The 16,802-nt window shown below is 39.3% G+C and overlaps 1 protein-coding gene across 4 annotated transcripts in view; it reads right to left on the bottom strand.

Moving 5' to 3' along the window:
• The window catches only part of inavab (innate immunity activator b), an 85,457-nt gene extending 69,137 nt beyond the window's left edge, over positions 1-16,320 (bottom strand). The window contains exons 1-2 of one of the 4 annotated variants that reach the window (XM_059950433.1): positions 16,195-16,299; positions 4,088-4,182 (exon numbers count right to left, since the gene is read on the bottom strand). The gene's annotated coding sequence lies outside the window, so the exon portion shown is untranslated. Of the gene's footprint in view, positions 1-419; positions 771-4,087; positions 4,183-16,194 lie in introns of those variants that run through there. The other 3 variants (XM_059950434.1, XM_059950432.1, XM_059950436.1) reach the window with 3 other exon arrangements.
• Between the last annotated feature and the right edge of the window lie 482 nt (positions 16,321-16,802).

Raw genomic sequence — 16,802 nt, 5'->3', positions numbered from 1 at the left:
GTTGTCCTGGCATTGAGTATCACTCCTTAAACAATGACTCTACTTCAGTTTGTCCCATTTTCAAAGCACAAAAGCAAACCATTAAGATTTTCCCCAATTAACACAAGATCCCCACACTTACTTTTAAATCTTGTCAGTGCAAGCATCATTGCTACAAATCAGATTTATTATAAATTCAGAAACATTTTGCTGTTGTTTTAACATGGAAATTAAAGACTAGAACTGCCACAAGCTATTGATCTTCTAAACTGTTTGTCCATTAAAATACCTAATGTTATTTTATCAGCTTCACTTTGAAGTACTGGAGTGAACTGGCAGAGACATAATACAACTACTCCCTGAAGGTGTGCCCGATCTGTGAAATCAAACATTCTCCAGAAACCAAAGTGCATAGAAATGTGAAGAATAAATATCCTTACCTGTTTATTCAATTGTGTCCTCAAGTTAAAAAAGCTTCAAATGAAGTATTCAGGCAGGAGAAATATAAACTATTTTTAGAGCAGCTCCACAGTAATCCTTGGCAAATAGACAGTTGAGTTGTTCTAATTCACGGTCTCCAGTATGTACACTCCTGAATATACTAACCTGTTTCAACTTGAGTGTGAGGGAGGAGCAAAATACAAAACCTTATCAGCACTAAATCATCCAACCAAAACTGCGGGATTAAGCAAACACCAATGGTGGAATCAGCCAGAAATATTGAAGGACCTCCTTCCATCCCTTTTCCACTGACTCTACCCTTTTGTCGAACAGCACAGCTCCACCAGGCTCTTTATTATGTTATCAGTTTGCATTTCACAAATGTACCTATAAGGTGGAAAGAAATCTAACCAATAGGTTCAGCACCATGTGGTATGTCATACATTCCAAGCACTAAGTCTCTCCCACACAAACTTGCGCAAGTTTGTTATATGACTGCAGCTGGCAAACCAGGAGACTCAAGTTAGATCTTTCTTAATGTTTCCCTACTGCATTCTACAATTGGTACACAGTATATTTACTGAGGTTTTTTTTAAGCTTCAGGTGTGTTTTTACCCAGGTGGTAGCCAGTCTCAAAATTAACAGTATGTTGCCACACCTAAAGCCAGACAGCTGACGGAAAAAAAGACACTGAGAGAAGGACCCAGTCCATGAATCACTGAAGGCCCATGAGCAATACCGTGACGCTATTGAGACAGCAAATGATACTTAGTGTCAGGATAGTTAAATATTAAATAATACTTGTAACTTATGGAAGAGAAGACTAACTTACGCGAGACTAACGGATATCCTGCCACCACTGAGGTCTCATCACTAGGGCAGCAAGCTGTTCACTGTTGGCTGTACTGTTTTCTGTGCATCTGTGCTGTGTACTTCACATATATTTTGTACTATGCTTTATTATCTTATTTGTGGTGATATTTTGTTTTTTGTGCTGTGTATGATAAATGCATTGTGAGTGCACGGTGGGCTGGAAGAAAGTTATTTCATTTGGTTGCATATGTACAATCAGGTGACAATAAACTCGAACTTGAACTTGAAAGATACAGGTGTAAGCCATTCAGCCCCTCTGTAGCATTCCACCATTCAATAAGATCATGGCTGGCTTTCAGGCACAAGTCCATTGTTTTCTGCTGGCCCTCATTATCTAGTGCTCCATCAATATCTGTCCTGAATATATTTATTCATTGCCACCCTTAGGCCACTAGCTTCAGACAACTTCAAAACTTCATAACCAATGAAGTAAAGCAACTTCCCTTTGCAGAGTCATGGCAAGTTTATGATCCATGGCTGTGCTGTTCAAATTGAAGCTTCCAAGTTCAGCTCCACGTCTCAGCTCTGTGACTGTAGCTCTCAGTTCCTAACTCTTCAAGTACATGTCCAAGCAGTTAACTAGAATGAAGGTTTATGTCTCCAACTCCCTTTCAATCTGTAATTTTTTCTTCTTCGCCCTTATTTTCCTTCTGCTAACTAGCTTAAATTATGACCCCTATCTTTTGACCCATATGTTTTGGGAAGTAGATTGAATCTTCAAAATGTTATATTCCTTCGCTAAATTGCCCCACAGACTCCTCTGCTCAGAGGAAAATAACACAGCTTTTCTTTGGAATGTTCTCATCCTGGCAACATCCTCAAAAATCTCCTCTGAATTCTCTCCAGTTTGATTACTCCCATTGTCTAACATGGGAATAATATTGTCTCCCATTGTCTACAACCATATTTAAGTTTGCTGTCATTGACCAAATCATTGATCACTTGTCCGTCCTGGTGGGTATGGTCTTTCATTATTTCTATTATGGTTCTTGGATTTACTGAGTATGCCTGCAAGAAAATGAATCTCAGGGTTGTATATGGTGACATATATGTACATTGATAATATCGTTAATTTTAACTTTGATCTTTGAACCACAACTGCTCATAAACTGATCTCACAGGCCGTCCCTAGGTTATGAATGCCTGGCTTATAGGCATCCTCAAATACAAACATGCTCTGATAAAATTAATAAATTCAGAAGTATGGCTACCATATCGAGTGATTTTTGTGTATATTCTGATTTATGGACAAAATCAATTACAGTTGGCCCTCCTTATCCGCAGGGGATTGGTTCTGGGACCCCCACGGATACCAAAATTCGCGGATAGTCAAGTCCCTTATTTAACATGTATCAGTGTGGTGGTCTTTAGGACCCAGCGGAATCCCGGACTTTATTTAACATATCTCTGTGCAGTGGACATTAGGACCTGGTGGCGCTGCTCTGAATCCACAGTGTTTCTGACCACAAAAATAATCACGATTGAAAATAAGGTGGAAGTAATAAAGCGATCGGAAAGAGGTGAAATGCCATTGGTCATTGGAAAAGTGTTAGGCTACAATCGGAACAATTTTAATGGAGAATGTGAAAGGCCCTGCCCCGATAAAAGCTACAATTATTACTAAGCAACGCAGTGGTTAAATGATTGAAATACGTATGTTTAAGTATTTTATATGCATAGAAAGGTAAAATATGTACTATATACTAAGAAAAACATTTGACTAACTGACGCTAAATAATACCGGATGTACCCGTTCCGACTTCAAATCTGACTTAAAGACGGACTCAGGAATGGAACTTGTTCATAACCCGGGGACTGCCTGTACTTTTAAGTCATTTCTAGATTACTTATAATACCTAATACAATGTAAATGTTATGTAAATAGTTGTTATACTGTATTGTTTAGGGAATTTTACAAAAAATAGTCTGTACATGCTCAAGCAACAACCGCTGGAGAGAGAGCTCCTGGGTTTTCCCGATCCGCGGTTGGTTGAATCTGCGCATATGGAATCCGCGGATAAGAAGGGCCGATTGTACTGTAAAAATTGAACCTGTTCATTACTGAGGGATGGCCTGCATTCAGTTCTGGCATAAGCTCCCTACTCTTATATAGTGAGTCTTGGTAAAGAAAGTCAAGAATTGCATATGCCTTTTTAACCACCTTATTTCCCTTCCTTGCAACCTATAACAATATATAGACATGCACGCCAAGGTCTCTTTGTTCTCCCACACACTCAATATACTTCTGTTTATTATTATATATTTCATTATCTGTTGCATCTTCTCTCATATATTGCTTCTTACTGCTCTGGATTAAACTTCAATGATCACTTCTAAATTAACTGATCAGGTTCTCTATTCTGTACTTTAAAGTTATCTTCCTCATAGTAAATCGCATGCACTTCTTCAGTCGTTGATTGCTTTCATTATCATGACTCAATACAAATGATAAGAAGCCATTGGCCAAAGGAGAAACAAGACCTGGGGGAGCAGATGGTATTCATGTTAATACCGCAAATCGTGTCTCTGCAAATTCATCCAGTGCACTCAGAGTAGGTTAATGAATGTCAATCTCTTCTCCAATGCTGACTTTGAAGCCACAATTACGCCCAGTTGGCCATAATAGGTACACCATGGCACTCAGACTGACTCAAGGGAATCTCTGACCCATCACCGCTCAAAATGGAGGCATATTCAGGAGAACAGTGAAAGCCGCAAGACCACGTATAGGAGCACACGGAAGACCAGGGTCAGAGGCAGTGGGAACACACCAGATCTTAAATAATCCACCAACCTGCCTTGTCAAGCACTTTCCTATCCCTCTGTCTGCAAGTCCCACGTTGGCCTCAGCACCATCTCATGACCCACAGAACTGGAGTTGAAGAACGACTGCCAAAGAAGACATTTGAATCTAAATTATTAAAATACATTTCAAACTGAAAGGGCCCAAATATTGAGTACTCAGCTGCTAAGCTTCCTTTTAAAGACTTTGACCTTTAAGTACATTGAGTAGATTTAACTCCCATTTACGTTTGACAGTGCTAAAATTAGCTATATCTCATTCAAAATCTTTAGCAATTCCTTTCTTATTCTAGAATGGTAAATGTTAGCTCTAACCTCTTAATTGGAAAGTTATGCTTCTGTCATTTATCCTGTCACTCTCCTCATAAATTTAAGGTATCAACTGTGCATTATTTATAAAATGACCGTTATATGATTTTGAAACATTCTTGTACGAGAGAAAATGTGATTTATTTATATATCTATCTCTGTATTTGCAAGAAGTAACACAAAGGATCCTGACAGACATTCCAGATCAGTTGCCTTCTTGTCTGTGAGCTTGAAGCTTGGCGAACTTGAGAACAAAACTCCCAGCTAGTTTTCCTGTATGTCATGGTCAAAATGTCTTTTTTTGAGATGATAAACTCTTTGCTCAGGTGGATGCAAAACATCCATGTCATATATTACTTCAAAGAAGATGGGGTCTTATCATCATTGTCCTGGGAAATTTATATCTGTCTGTCAACATTATTAAGCAGATTGTCTGGGGTTACTTAGGGCATGCTGTGATATGAAAACTTGCTTCTGAAAATACTTTTAGCTCTGAAGTATTTTGGGATATCCTAAATGGTTTATTAAGGAAATCATGTAATCAAGCAAGGTTCCATACAATCACAACAGTAGATCAGACCTGGTTTAATGAAGAGTAACGAAGGGCATGGCAGGCACTGTACTTAAGTGCCTAGACTTGAGCGGCCAATCCAGTGAAGCTGCAGTATACAACAATTTGAGTGCTAAACAACAAAAAAATAGCATGCAATAAGCAGGGCTGAAAAATCCCAGCACCAACAGATCAGATTAAAGTTGTGCAGTCCTGCCACATTCAGTGGGAAGTTTATTGGTGACGAGGTGTAGAACAGTAGTGAGAATGATTGATATACTGTAAGTATCTTTTCTCAATTACTGCCGTGAAGGAGGAGGTACAGCAAATTGGACAGTTCAGGAATGGTTATTTCCACTTCTGAATGGGCCATGAGCTCATGAACATAACTTCATTACTCTTCTTTTGCAATGTTTATTTATTTATGTTTGCAACCTGGAGCAATTGTTATGCCTGCATCTTACTGCTGCCGCAAACCACCACATTTCACAACTGACAGGATGTCAGTGACAATAAACCTGATTCTGACTCTGATTCTGGATGACAAAGCAGCCTTGCTTGAGACCAGTCTTCACTGGAGATCGACTTGTGAGCAACACAGCTGGCATGTCACAGCAAAGCAAACGTAAAATGGAGATAAATTTCCTGTATTCCTCTGAGAGTGTGTGGTGAAGATCATGACCACTGTGTTTGGCCATTAGGGGGGAGGGGGCAGCTAAGGAAGACCCTAACCCATGCATTTGCCCCTATAGCCCCTCCCAATTTCCTTCCAGGATGCTGATGGTGAGGTTACAACAATGGCACTTTTTGTCTTAGTGGCTCCATGCTACTTGTATGAATGTTTGAATATTGTTTAGGTTTCCAAATCATTGAGTTGAAACTGAAAGAAAATTATAATTGGGTGTTTAACATCTCAATTGGCAGGCAGGTAGGCAGAGTTGAATGGTGTCGCTCTGTTGTTTAAAAAAACAGATCAAGTTGATAGAAAGAGGTGACATAGAACCAGAAGATGCAAAATTGTTGTGGTTAGAGTTCAGGAATTGCAAGGCTAAAAGGACCCTGAAGGGAGTTATGTACAGGCCTCCAAACAGTATGCAGGACATCAGCTACAAATTACAATGGGAAATAGAAAATGCTTGTCAAAAGGGCAATGTTTCGATAGTCATGGGGTATTTCAATATGCAGGTAGATTGGGAAGATCAGGTTGGTGCTGATTTTGGATCCCAAGAGAGAATTTGTAGAATGCAAATGCTTTTTGAGAGCAACTTGTAGTTGAGCCCACCAGGGGATCAGCTATTCTGGAATGATTGATGTGTAATGAGCCAGATTTAATTAGGGAGCTTAAGGTAAAGGAATTCTTAGGAGGCAGTGATCATATGTGATAGAATTCACCCTGAAATTTAACAGGGAGAAGCCAAAGTCAAATGTATCAGTATTACAGTGGAGTAAAGGGAATTACAGGGGCATGTGACAGGATCTGGCCAAAGTTAATTGGAAGGGGACGCAAGCAGGGATGACAGTGGAGCAGCAATGGCTGGAGTTTCTGGGAGCATTTTGAAAGGTGCATCTCAAAGAAGTAGTAGTATTCTAAAGGCAGGATGACACAACAGGGCTGACATGAAAAGTCAAAGCCAACATAAAAGCAAAAGAGAGGACTTATAATAGAGCAAAAAACAGTGGGAAGTTGGAGGATTGGCAAGATATAAAAAACAGCAGAAGACATGTAAAAAAGCCATAGGGAGGGAAGATTAAATATGAAGGTAAGCTAGCCAAAGTGGATACCAACAGTTTTTTCAGATACGTAAAAAATAAAAGAGAGGCAAGAGTAGATATCAGACTGCTAAAAAATTACACTGGAGTGATAGTAATGGAGTACAAGGAAATGGTGGATGAACTGAATAAATATTTTGCATCAGTCTTCACTGTGGAAGACGCTAGTATATGCTGGATGTTCCAGAGTGTCAGGAGGCAGAAGTGAGTGCAGTTGCTACTAATAGGGAGTATGTGCTAGGGATGTTAAAACGTCTGAAGATAGACAAGTCACCTGGACTAAATGGTATACACCCCAGGGTTGTGAAAGAGGTAGCTGAAGAGATTTTGGAAGCATTAGTTATGATCTTTCAAGAATCAATATTTTCTGGCATGGTTCCAGGGTACTGGAAAATTGCAAGTATCACTGCATTCTTTAAGAAGAAAAGGAAGCAGAAGAAAGGAAATTATAGGCCATTTAGCCTGCCCTAAAGATGTTGGAGTCAATTGCAAAGGATGAGGTTTCAGGGTACTTGGACAGACGTAATAAAATAGACCAAAGTCAGCATAGTTTCTTTAACAGAAAATCTTGCCTGACAAATCTGTTGGAATTAATTGAGGAAACCATAAGCAGGATAGACAAAGAGAATCGCTGGATGTTTTGTACTTGCATTTTCAGTGGCCCTTGACAAGATGCCGCACAAGATAAAAGCCTATGGCATTACAGGAAAGATACCAGTGTGGTTAGAGCTTTGGCTGATTGGCAGGAGGCAAAGAGCGGAAATAAAGAAAGCCTTTTCTGATTGACTGCCAGTGACTAGCGGTGTTCCACTAGTGTCTGCGTTGGGACATATTCTTTTTATGTTGTATGTATGGAATTGATGGTTTTGTGGCCAAGTTTGCGGATGATCCAAAGATTGGTGGTGGAGCATGTAGTGTTGATGAAGCAAGGAGTTTGCAGAAGGACTTAGAGGAACGGGTGAGAAGTTGGCAGTTGGAATACAGCGTCAGGAAGTGTATGGTCATGCTCTTTGGTAGAAGGAATAAAAGCAAAGACTATTTTCTAAATGGAATTGCAAAGGGACTTGGGAGTCCTCATGCAGGATTCCCTAAATTTTAACTTGCAGGTTGAGTCAGTGGTGAGGAAGGCGAATGCAATGTTAGCATTTACTTTGAGAGGACTAGAATATAACAACGAGAATGTAATGCTGAGGCTTTGAAAGGTACTGGTGAGGCCTCACTTGGTGTATTGTAAGCAGTTTTGGGCCCCTTATCTAAGATGACATTGGAGAGGGTTCAAAGGAGGTTCACGAAAACTGATTCTGGGAATGAAAGGCTTATCATATGAGGAGCATCTGATGGCTCTGGGCCTGTATTCACTGGATTTAGAAGCATGAGGGAAGATGTCATTGAAACCTATCGAATGTTGAAAGGCTGAGATAGAGTGGATTTGGAGAAGATATTTCCTATCATGTGGGGGGGGGGTCTAGGACGACAGTGCACACCCTCAGAATAGAAGGACATCCAGCTAAAACAGACGAGGAGGAATTTCTTTAGCCAAAGGGTTGTGAATCTGAAGTTCATTGCCACAGGCTGCTGTGGAGGGCAGATCAGTGGGTGTATGTGAGGCAGCGGCTGACAGGTTCTTGGCTAATCAGGGCATGAAAGGTTATGGAGAAAAAGCAGGAGAACGAGGTTGAGTGGTAATAACAAAGCAGATTCAATGGGCCGAATGGTCTAATTCTGCTCCCATGTCTTATGGTCCAATGCCATGATCTATGGCATGAAACTGGGCATTCTTCTGTCAACAGGGACTATCCCCATTTCTGATCTTCCAACAAAATGAAAGCCATTGATGACACTGCTGAAGATGGTTGGTCCGAGATACTACCTGGAGGAGCTCCTGCACTGATGTCCTTGGAATGGGATAAATGATGTTATCAGTGCATACAATCTTATTAGGTGCCGTTCATCCTTCCAGTTTACAATAACTTCACAACAGCTGAAGGTTTGGCTGGAGTTTAGCTGGTTGAAGCCACTTGGTCCAAGAACACATGGGATACTGGCACGCTCAACATTCACTCTTTCAATCTATAGGCTATCTAAATCAAATTCTTCACTGCTAGAGATAGTAGTAGAGGCAGATACATTAAGGACACTTAGGAGACTCTTTGATAGGCACATGAATGATGTAAAAATGGAGGACTATGTGGGAAGAAAGAGTTAGATGATTGATCTTACAGTAGGTTAAAAGGGCAGCATAAAACTATGGGCTGAAAGGCCTGTACTATGCTCTCATGTTCTATATTTTAACTAACTGCAAGCTGCTAATTTGCATTAGTAATAACAATTTGAAGCGATTTATCTTTATTTACTGACTCAGAATTATGAAATAAGTGATTTATTTATCAAAATACAAATCGAAACAGTATAATTGTGACATGGCTCACATTAAAATGCCAAGTACTCCATAAGTTTTGAGGCATAGCTTTCTAATTTGTTAGTCACCAGGCTAAAGTACATAACTACCCATTAGATTGTCACAAATAATTAAGCAACTTGCTCATTTGATTAAAGAAATCACCACTTGAACTGACTCAAAAATGTTTCATGTTATCATTATTAAGCAAGTTATGTTCCATGTGTCTCCTGTTAACAGCTGAACTGGGAGTTCTGATACTACAGCAAATCACAAGAGAAACTTTGTTCCAAATTCACATTTATCTTCTCTGAAGGTCAAATGGACAATAAATGACTCAAGATAACCAACATAATCTGTATTTCTGTGGGCTATAGACACAAGACCCCTTTGTTCAGTCGTTGAAACACAGAGAAACATGTTAAGCTTGTCTGCAACAACCCAAAGACACATACAATTTCACCTTGGTGACTCGTACATAATCAATGCTACTTATAAAAGGGAAATAGGTAAAGTGATCATCTTTATTCTTTTACTGCCAAAATTGCAAAAGAGAATTCACGATCGTACCCTTAAGAAAATGCACATAGAATTCTATGCGTTTTAAGAGATAATCTTTTGATTTATTGTTCAAGGAATCTAAAATAAATAGCCACCCACGAGTTTGTAACAAATCAATAACGATCTGCTCAGTGAGTACTTACTCAAAATAAAACCACACCTCTCAGAGACGAGGAATGTCAATGCTATCACAGGTCAATTCTCAGGTCAACACTATCCTGCAGCAATTGGAAGGTGAGAGTTTTTGTTAATTTTGTTAATGATTGTCCATTTTGGACAATTATCATAATGCAGAGAAGCCTTCAAAATTTGTTCATACCTGCCTTTCTCTGATAAGGCATGGTCACCACACTGCAAGTTTACAAACTTAACTTTAAGTTTACAAACTTAACTTTAAGTTTACTAAACTTAACTTTATTGTTGAGGAAACATTTACATCACCAAACGTTGTACGTATTTCAACAAACTTCTCAATTCCACGTTAAACATTATACATTTTTCTACTTTCACATAACTAGGGTCAGACTAATGGCATGCAAGTCGGTAACAATGGAAGAAATCTGAAAATTCGTATCAATATTCAATTGTTTAATTTTGCAATCGTTTGTACATAAGTAATGCCTTTTACAACATCAGCACATCCCAAAATGCTTTAGTTAATGAATCACTTCCCCAAGTGGTACCATTGTTGTAGTGTAGGCAAATATTGCAGTCAATTTGGGCATAGCAACATCATACAAACAGCAATGAAATATTTAAGCAGATCATGAGATAGGCATTGCTCATAGTTCATTTGTTGCATTCTTAACCAATAGTGATAACTCTAGAAAGTCAAAGTCTTTCTGATCTTACAGTTCATGACTCTGCTTCACTGGTCCCATCTACCTATACTACGGCACTCCCATTTACCCCCGTTAATGCTGGACCATTGCCTTTGTAATAGTGGGCTCGTGGGGTAATAGTAATGGGAGCAATAGTGCAGTGATTGTGATCATGAATGCTATGTAGTTGAGGTATAAAACAGATTTAAAGCTTGATAAAAGAGTCAGCATAAACCACAATGATTGACTACAGGAATTATTAATGTTGCTTATTTTGGTGTATGCTCACTTAGCTCTAAATCTTAACTTTAGTCTTGGATCTAAACTAAATTGTCGAAAGAAGTAGTGTGACATGAAGGAGAGCTGTTAAAATAGAAATCAATAAAAATCACATGGTAAATTCCCTGGTGGTTAGAGTTAAATTAGCACAAATGATTACAGCTGTTGGATGCCAGTCTGCTCAGCCCCAGTACATCATATGTTTCTGGCTCCAGCTATATTCAGCTGTTAAAGCAATGGCCTACCCTTCCCCTGGTCACTGTTGCTTTCAGGTAAGCAGCTTCATAAATAATCCCTTATATAATGAAGCAGTCCATCCGAACACAAAGCAAGGTCTGGCCAGAATCCTAGGTTAGGCAGATTAATGAGGAATAATGGTCATGTCATCTCCAACAAAAACAAAGTCTTTCCGTCACATTCATTTTCCTAACTGTCACCAAGTTTTTCACAATCATTGTCAACATTCAATAAGAAGATAGTGGCCAAGTAGCCACATTGCTATTGAGAATGTTTGAGGCTTAATAATTAGTGATAAGTGGCTTAGGTCCTAATTTCTCTCTTCTTATCACCATCAATAACACAATTCAGGAATATGGCAAAATCCCCTGCATTTGGTTAGATAGCTTGTTTGTTATGTGCTGTGTCGTATGACATTAATTATCATTGTCTTTCCATGATCATGATTGTTTTTGAAAATTTTTCTACAGGAGTGATTTGTCATTGCATTCTTCTGGTCAATGTCTTTACAAGATATGTAGCCCCAGCCATTATCAATACTCTTCAAAGATTTTCTGCCTGGCGTCAGCAGTCACATAGCCTGGACTTCTGATATGCATCAGCTGCTCATACGACCAACCAGCACCTGCTCCCATGACTTCAAGTGACCCCGATTTGGGGCTAAGCAGGTGCTACACCTTGTCCAAGGGTGACCTGCAGGCTGGCAGTGGCAAGGAGTGCCTTAGACCTCCTTTGGTAAAGATGTATCTCCACCCTGTCACCCTGCTTGGAGGGTAGCAGCTGCAAAACTGCTCAAAAAAGCTCACCAACATCAAGAAACATTTGGAATGTTTCCATTGGATTTAATATCCAGCCTATCCACCAGCAGTGCGCCAGACCAGAGACAATGGGGGCAACATGATCTTCTGCACCATTTCTGCTGAACCTTTTCAGTATAGTCTCCAAATCTGTTTCATCACTTAGAAAGGCAGACATAGTAGACACATGGGCATCAATCCTTTCAAATTCCTGACCAAGTAACGCTATTCTGATTTAAAGAAAAGAAACAATCAGAATTAATCTAGTAACTTCCACATCCTACAAAGTACATTCCAGACCATATTGTACATTGGGAATGTAACAATTAGCCAAGTGACTTTGCCTTAGGGGCCATCAGGCACATTATGCTCAGAATGAGACCAGTTCTAAAAAATCTTTAATTTGCTGAAGTTTAAATTCAAACTCATTTCTATCAGGTAAAATTTTAGAATTTTTTTTAGCTCTGATTGGAACAGCTTCCTTGAATTATGTAAGATAGGTAATCTGGTGAGGACTTGATATAGTTGAAAATGAATGTATTATGAAAGGTAAGCTTTATTACATCAAGAATTTCTGAAACCCCAGTTATGAGTTATTTCTCTGTGTGTACATGTTTCTGTGTATGTGTGTGTACATGTGTGTGTTTATGTATATGTTTGTGTGCATGAAAGAAATATTACTGTTTTAATTTCTCACCTGCTTTAAATATTAATTAATAGCATGCCATGCCTGCACAGACAGGCACCTCCCAGTCTCCATCCAGCAAACAGGTGTCACCTGGAACTCACTTCTAATTCATAACCTGCAGCCTATTTAAACCCAGCTCTTAGCATAGTCCTTGTTCACTCATTGAACCAGCCAGCCTCAACCAATTGCTCCTTGCCTTCAGTTAACTAGTTACCTTGTCATGTTAAGTAACTGTTCTCTCGTGTTTTGTGGCTCTTCATGGCTCGTTGTTTTGCAGTTTATCACTTACCACTAAATTGCCTCCTCTACATTTTCTGACAGGATGAGTGAAAAAGGATGAAAGCCAGGTTTAAATAGGCTGCAGGTGATGAGTTGAAAACAAGTGGCAAGAGGGTCCTGTAAGCTTGGTGGAGATGGGTGCTGCCTGCTTGTGCAGGCCTGAAATAATATATACATTTTTGAACATGTATTAATAACTATGGTTCCTTAAGATTGTTGTAGCCAGGGATGGCAATGGGGACAAGCTCCCATGACCTATTAAATGCTCCCAATGGTGTGCACCACAAATAGCCTCTTACAGCCAAGTCCAGCTCCTGGCCTTCACGTGTAGATTAGCTACTAAGTCCAGCGGAACTGTTTCCTCTGACAGGAGAAGGGGCAAAGGCAGTTTACTGGCACCTTAAAACTAGTTGCTTCGAGCAGATAGGGCTCGTCAGCCATTTGGCAGCTCATCTAGGAGAAGGAAAATGCTGATTTCAAACCTCTGCTACCTTGCGGCTATACCCACTCATGGGGATCGCTTCGGGAGTAAATTCAGCAGGAAAATTCTGGAGTTGATGTCTCTAAGGCAGTCCTACATTGAGTTCAATGCTGACTGGTAATTCCTGCGATGCTACTGGCACCAAACTGTATTGGTCTCTGCTGTTCCTTTGGGTTCATCAGATGCGTGAAGATGGAGCGTTTGCTCTCCATATCGTACAGGTCAGGCTTGCATTCCTAGACAGCTAAGACGCAATGTCCATGGTCAACTCTGCCCAATGGAGGCCAACACAACGCAATAACTCTGGACGACAAAGTTTTTGCTTTCTGAATACTTTTGGGTGTTTCTTATGGAGTTTGGGCTGCGGATCATGAAAATCACCATGAAATTTCCCTATCACGCACCATTTTTTAAAAAAATCACCTATATTTGTTATTTCAATTCATAATCCAAGACAGCATAACCGATGGCAAGATTAAAGAAAGCATTTTTGTTGGTCTACAGGTCAAACAGGTCATCAATGACAGGCAATTTAAAGAACTCCTAGAGCAACTGGAGAAAATCACATACAAGGCATTCAAGGATGTTGTTGAAAATTTTCTTGGCACCTACAGAGCACCAAGTTATGTATAGCCAGTTGACAACATGCCTCAAGCATAGAAAGCCATGAAGTAAAACATGCCATTAAAGATTAATTTTCTGTATTCCCATTTAGATTTCTTCCCTGCAAGTCTTGGTGCTGTCAATAACAAGCATGGCAAAAGGTTTCGCCAGGGCATTGTAGTAATGGAAGAATAGTATTTGCCCAACTGGAATCCATTATTGCTGGCTGATTATTGTTGAACACTTAAGTGAGAAGCCTCAGACACTGAGTGTAAATGAAAATCATCAGCAAAACATTTTTATCTTAGCTGAACTGCTGCAAAATATAAGCACCTTTATGCAATTAAGCGCATTATAACCAATAAAAGTTAATTTCTTGTTCAAATTCCTATGCAATACAAGTAGTCTGAAATAATATTTGTGTTCACTTAACGTGGGCTATCATAAACGAAGAAAAACTTCTGAAGAGGCAACACGTCTGAAAAAAATTGCTGACCCGTGCGATAGCTTATCATGCTGATAGGATGATGATATCATGCTCACCCACTATAAATAAAAACCTGCAGATTATTAAAGCTTGCATCTGTGTTTTATTTTCTTGAAGGATCATACATGTGAGGCAAAAATTCTATTTGTACCTCCTTTGGGACAGATAGATAATGAGAAAGGGATAGAGATTTTGTTTCTTCCTATGAGTTAAACTGGACTGGTAGCTCACCCCTTAAATATCGACTCCACGTAAGAAAGTATTGACAAGTGTCTTCCTCATTCCAATTGAATTAGTTTTAAAGATAATTAAGTAGGATAAGTTCTGCAAATTAACAAAACCTCTGGTAAACTAGACGAGAAAACAGGACATAGTACTATATCTGTCAGTCTCTGGATTTCTAAATGTTTGATGCCCTTACTTTGGGAGAACACAAAATACACAGAAAATGCATGGGTGTTTGAAGAGGAGAGAAGAATAAATTGAGAGGAAGATGGGAATCTCAAAGCAGAAAACAGAAATAATAACACGCCTGCAGAACAAAAGAAAGAATTGCTGTTCATGGTTTTATAAACCTCAATAATGTCACCCTTCAGCCTCCAGGGGAAAATGCCCCAGCCTATCCTACAGGTAGCTATCCAACTTTTCCTTATAATGCAAGCCATCCATTCCTGGTTCCATCCTCACAAGCCTTTGCAGACTCTCTCACATCTAAAAGGGAATGAGGGACAAAACTAGGTTATTTTAAAAAAACACTCTGAAAGTCACATATAGGGCTGCAAAGAGCAACGTCCTGCTGGAAATGAACCATTGTTTGTTAGAGTACTGGTTCAGCTAAGCAGGCCATAATATAAACCAGAATTTGTGAGTTGCTGGGAAAAGCATCAGTTCAGTGTTCTCCTGTTCACATACTTTGACATCCAGTAACTTCGATTGCACACAACTTGAATGTTCTTGTTAAGTTAGGATCTGTCGGAAAATTGTGCTAATGTCATTCAACTTACAAAGCGAATGTGAATGACTTATGGATGGAAAATGCTTGAAGTAATTGCTGCTGGAAGTCAAAGGTTACAGAAGGGGGTGGAAGAGATTAGAAAATTGGAAGAAATTCAGGAAGGATAAGTGCATCCAAAAAATAAAAATGCAAAATTAGAACCTGTTGATTAGCAATAAGGAAACATGATAAGGAAAATGAGTAAAGAAACTAATAATGTTAAAGAAACAATGGTGTAGTCAAGATCTTGAGCAGAGGAACAAGCTGCAGATTCAATGACCAGGCTGTTTTGACACAAACATAGCAGTGGAAAATAATTATACTGCATGAACAAAGTATTTCACTGGAGCTAAGGGAGAAAAAAATGACCTTCTTTACTTCACTCCTCCGTGTGCATTGCACCCACATTGTGATATCATACACAAACTGACATGTCTTCAAGGGATTTTCTAAGGTCAGGTTTATTGACATTTCTTCCAGTTGTACTGGAGGTCTGCCAAGCCAAATTTCAGCCAGCACATCACCCATAAGTTAAAAAGACAAAAGGGGATTGTACAAAAGGGTATTTGCACAAAACTTTGAATAACTAGTCAATAACTAAATACCACTTTTATTTTAAGAAACATTGAAAAATCTGTTGTTGGTAAAACATCCCGCCAAAATGTGAACTATTCTGTTATTTTTTGAAAAGATAGGTACAATGTTTATAAAAGAGTCCATTCTATTCTATCATGCTCACGTCATTATGGGTTCAGTTGTTTATTCTTTCTGACTTCAAAGCACTTTCTTTACAAGCAAGCAAAAACTTACTGTGGAAAGACTTTGGTATGCTTGGCAGCACTTACCTTGACACTTATGAAATAAGTTGAAGATTGTCATCGACTTATGTGAGTTTAATGGAGAGGAGCAAGGCAGTCACATTACGGAGTCAAGACATTGTAATGCACAGCTGCTCATACACTGCATCCCAACTGGTTTGCCACTAAGGACATCTGTCTCTGGAATGTACTGTGTCTCAGAAGAGGGGGGAGGGATCTCCAGTGTGCGTTGCTGTGCATGCAAAGTTGTGTATGCTTACTATTGAAGAACAACAACCCCAAGGTCAACAACATTGAATCACTTCATTAGCATTCAACAACTTGTTGGAAATGTATCCTTGCATGAAACAGTGCCAGGGAAGATGTCCCTCTACACTATGAAAAATCTTCTGCTCCATAACGACACGGCTTACTGATTGAATGAGATCCTTCAAGCAGCACCAAGGTCCCCTAGGGAGAATTTTATTCCATTTAAAGTTTGTACAATACAAAAGAATAGCATCTAGCAAGATTATTGAAAGTTTTCCCTCTGTGTGTTGTGAGGTAGGGTTGGGTGTACTATACTGAACATTGGATCAGCATTGTAAGCTGCAAAAATTTCTGCTCCTTTGCATAATATTTCTGCATAAAAGGTT

The sequence above is a fragment of the Hypanus sabinus genome, chromosome 25 (assembly GCF_030144855.1).
Source record: "Hypanus sabinus isolate sHypSab1 chromosome 25, sHypSab1.hap1, whole genome shotgun sequence".
Lineage (NCBI taxonomy): Eukaryota > Metazoa > Chordata > Chondrichthyes > Myliobatiformes > Dasyatidae > Hypanus > Hypanus sabinus.
Note: the sequence above shows the minus strand (reverse complement) of the source record. Positions and strands in the feature narration are given on the sequence as shown.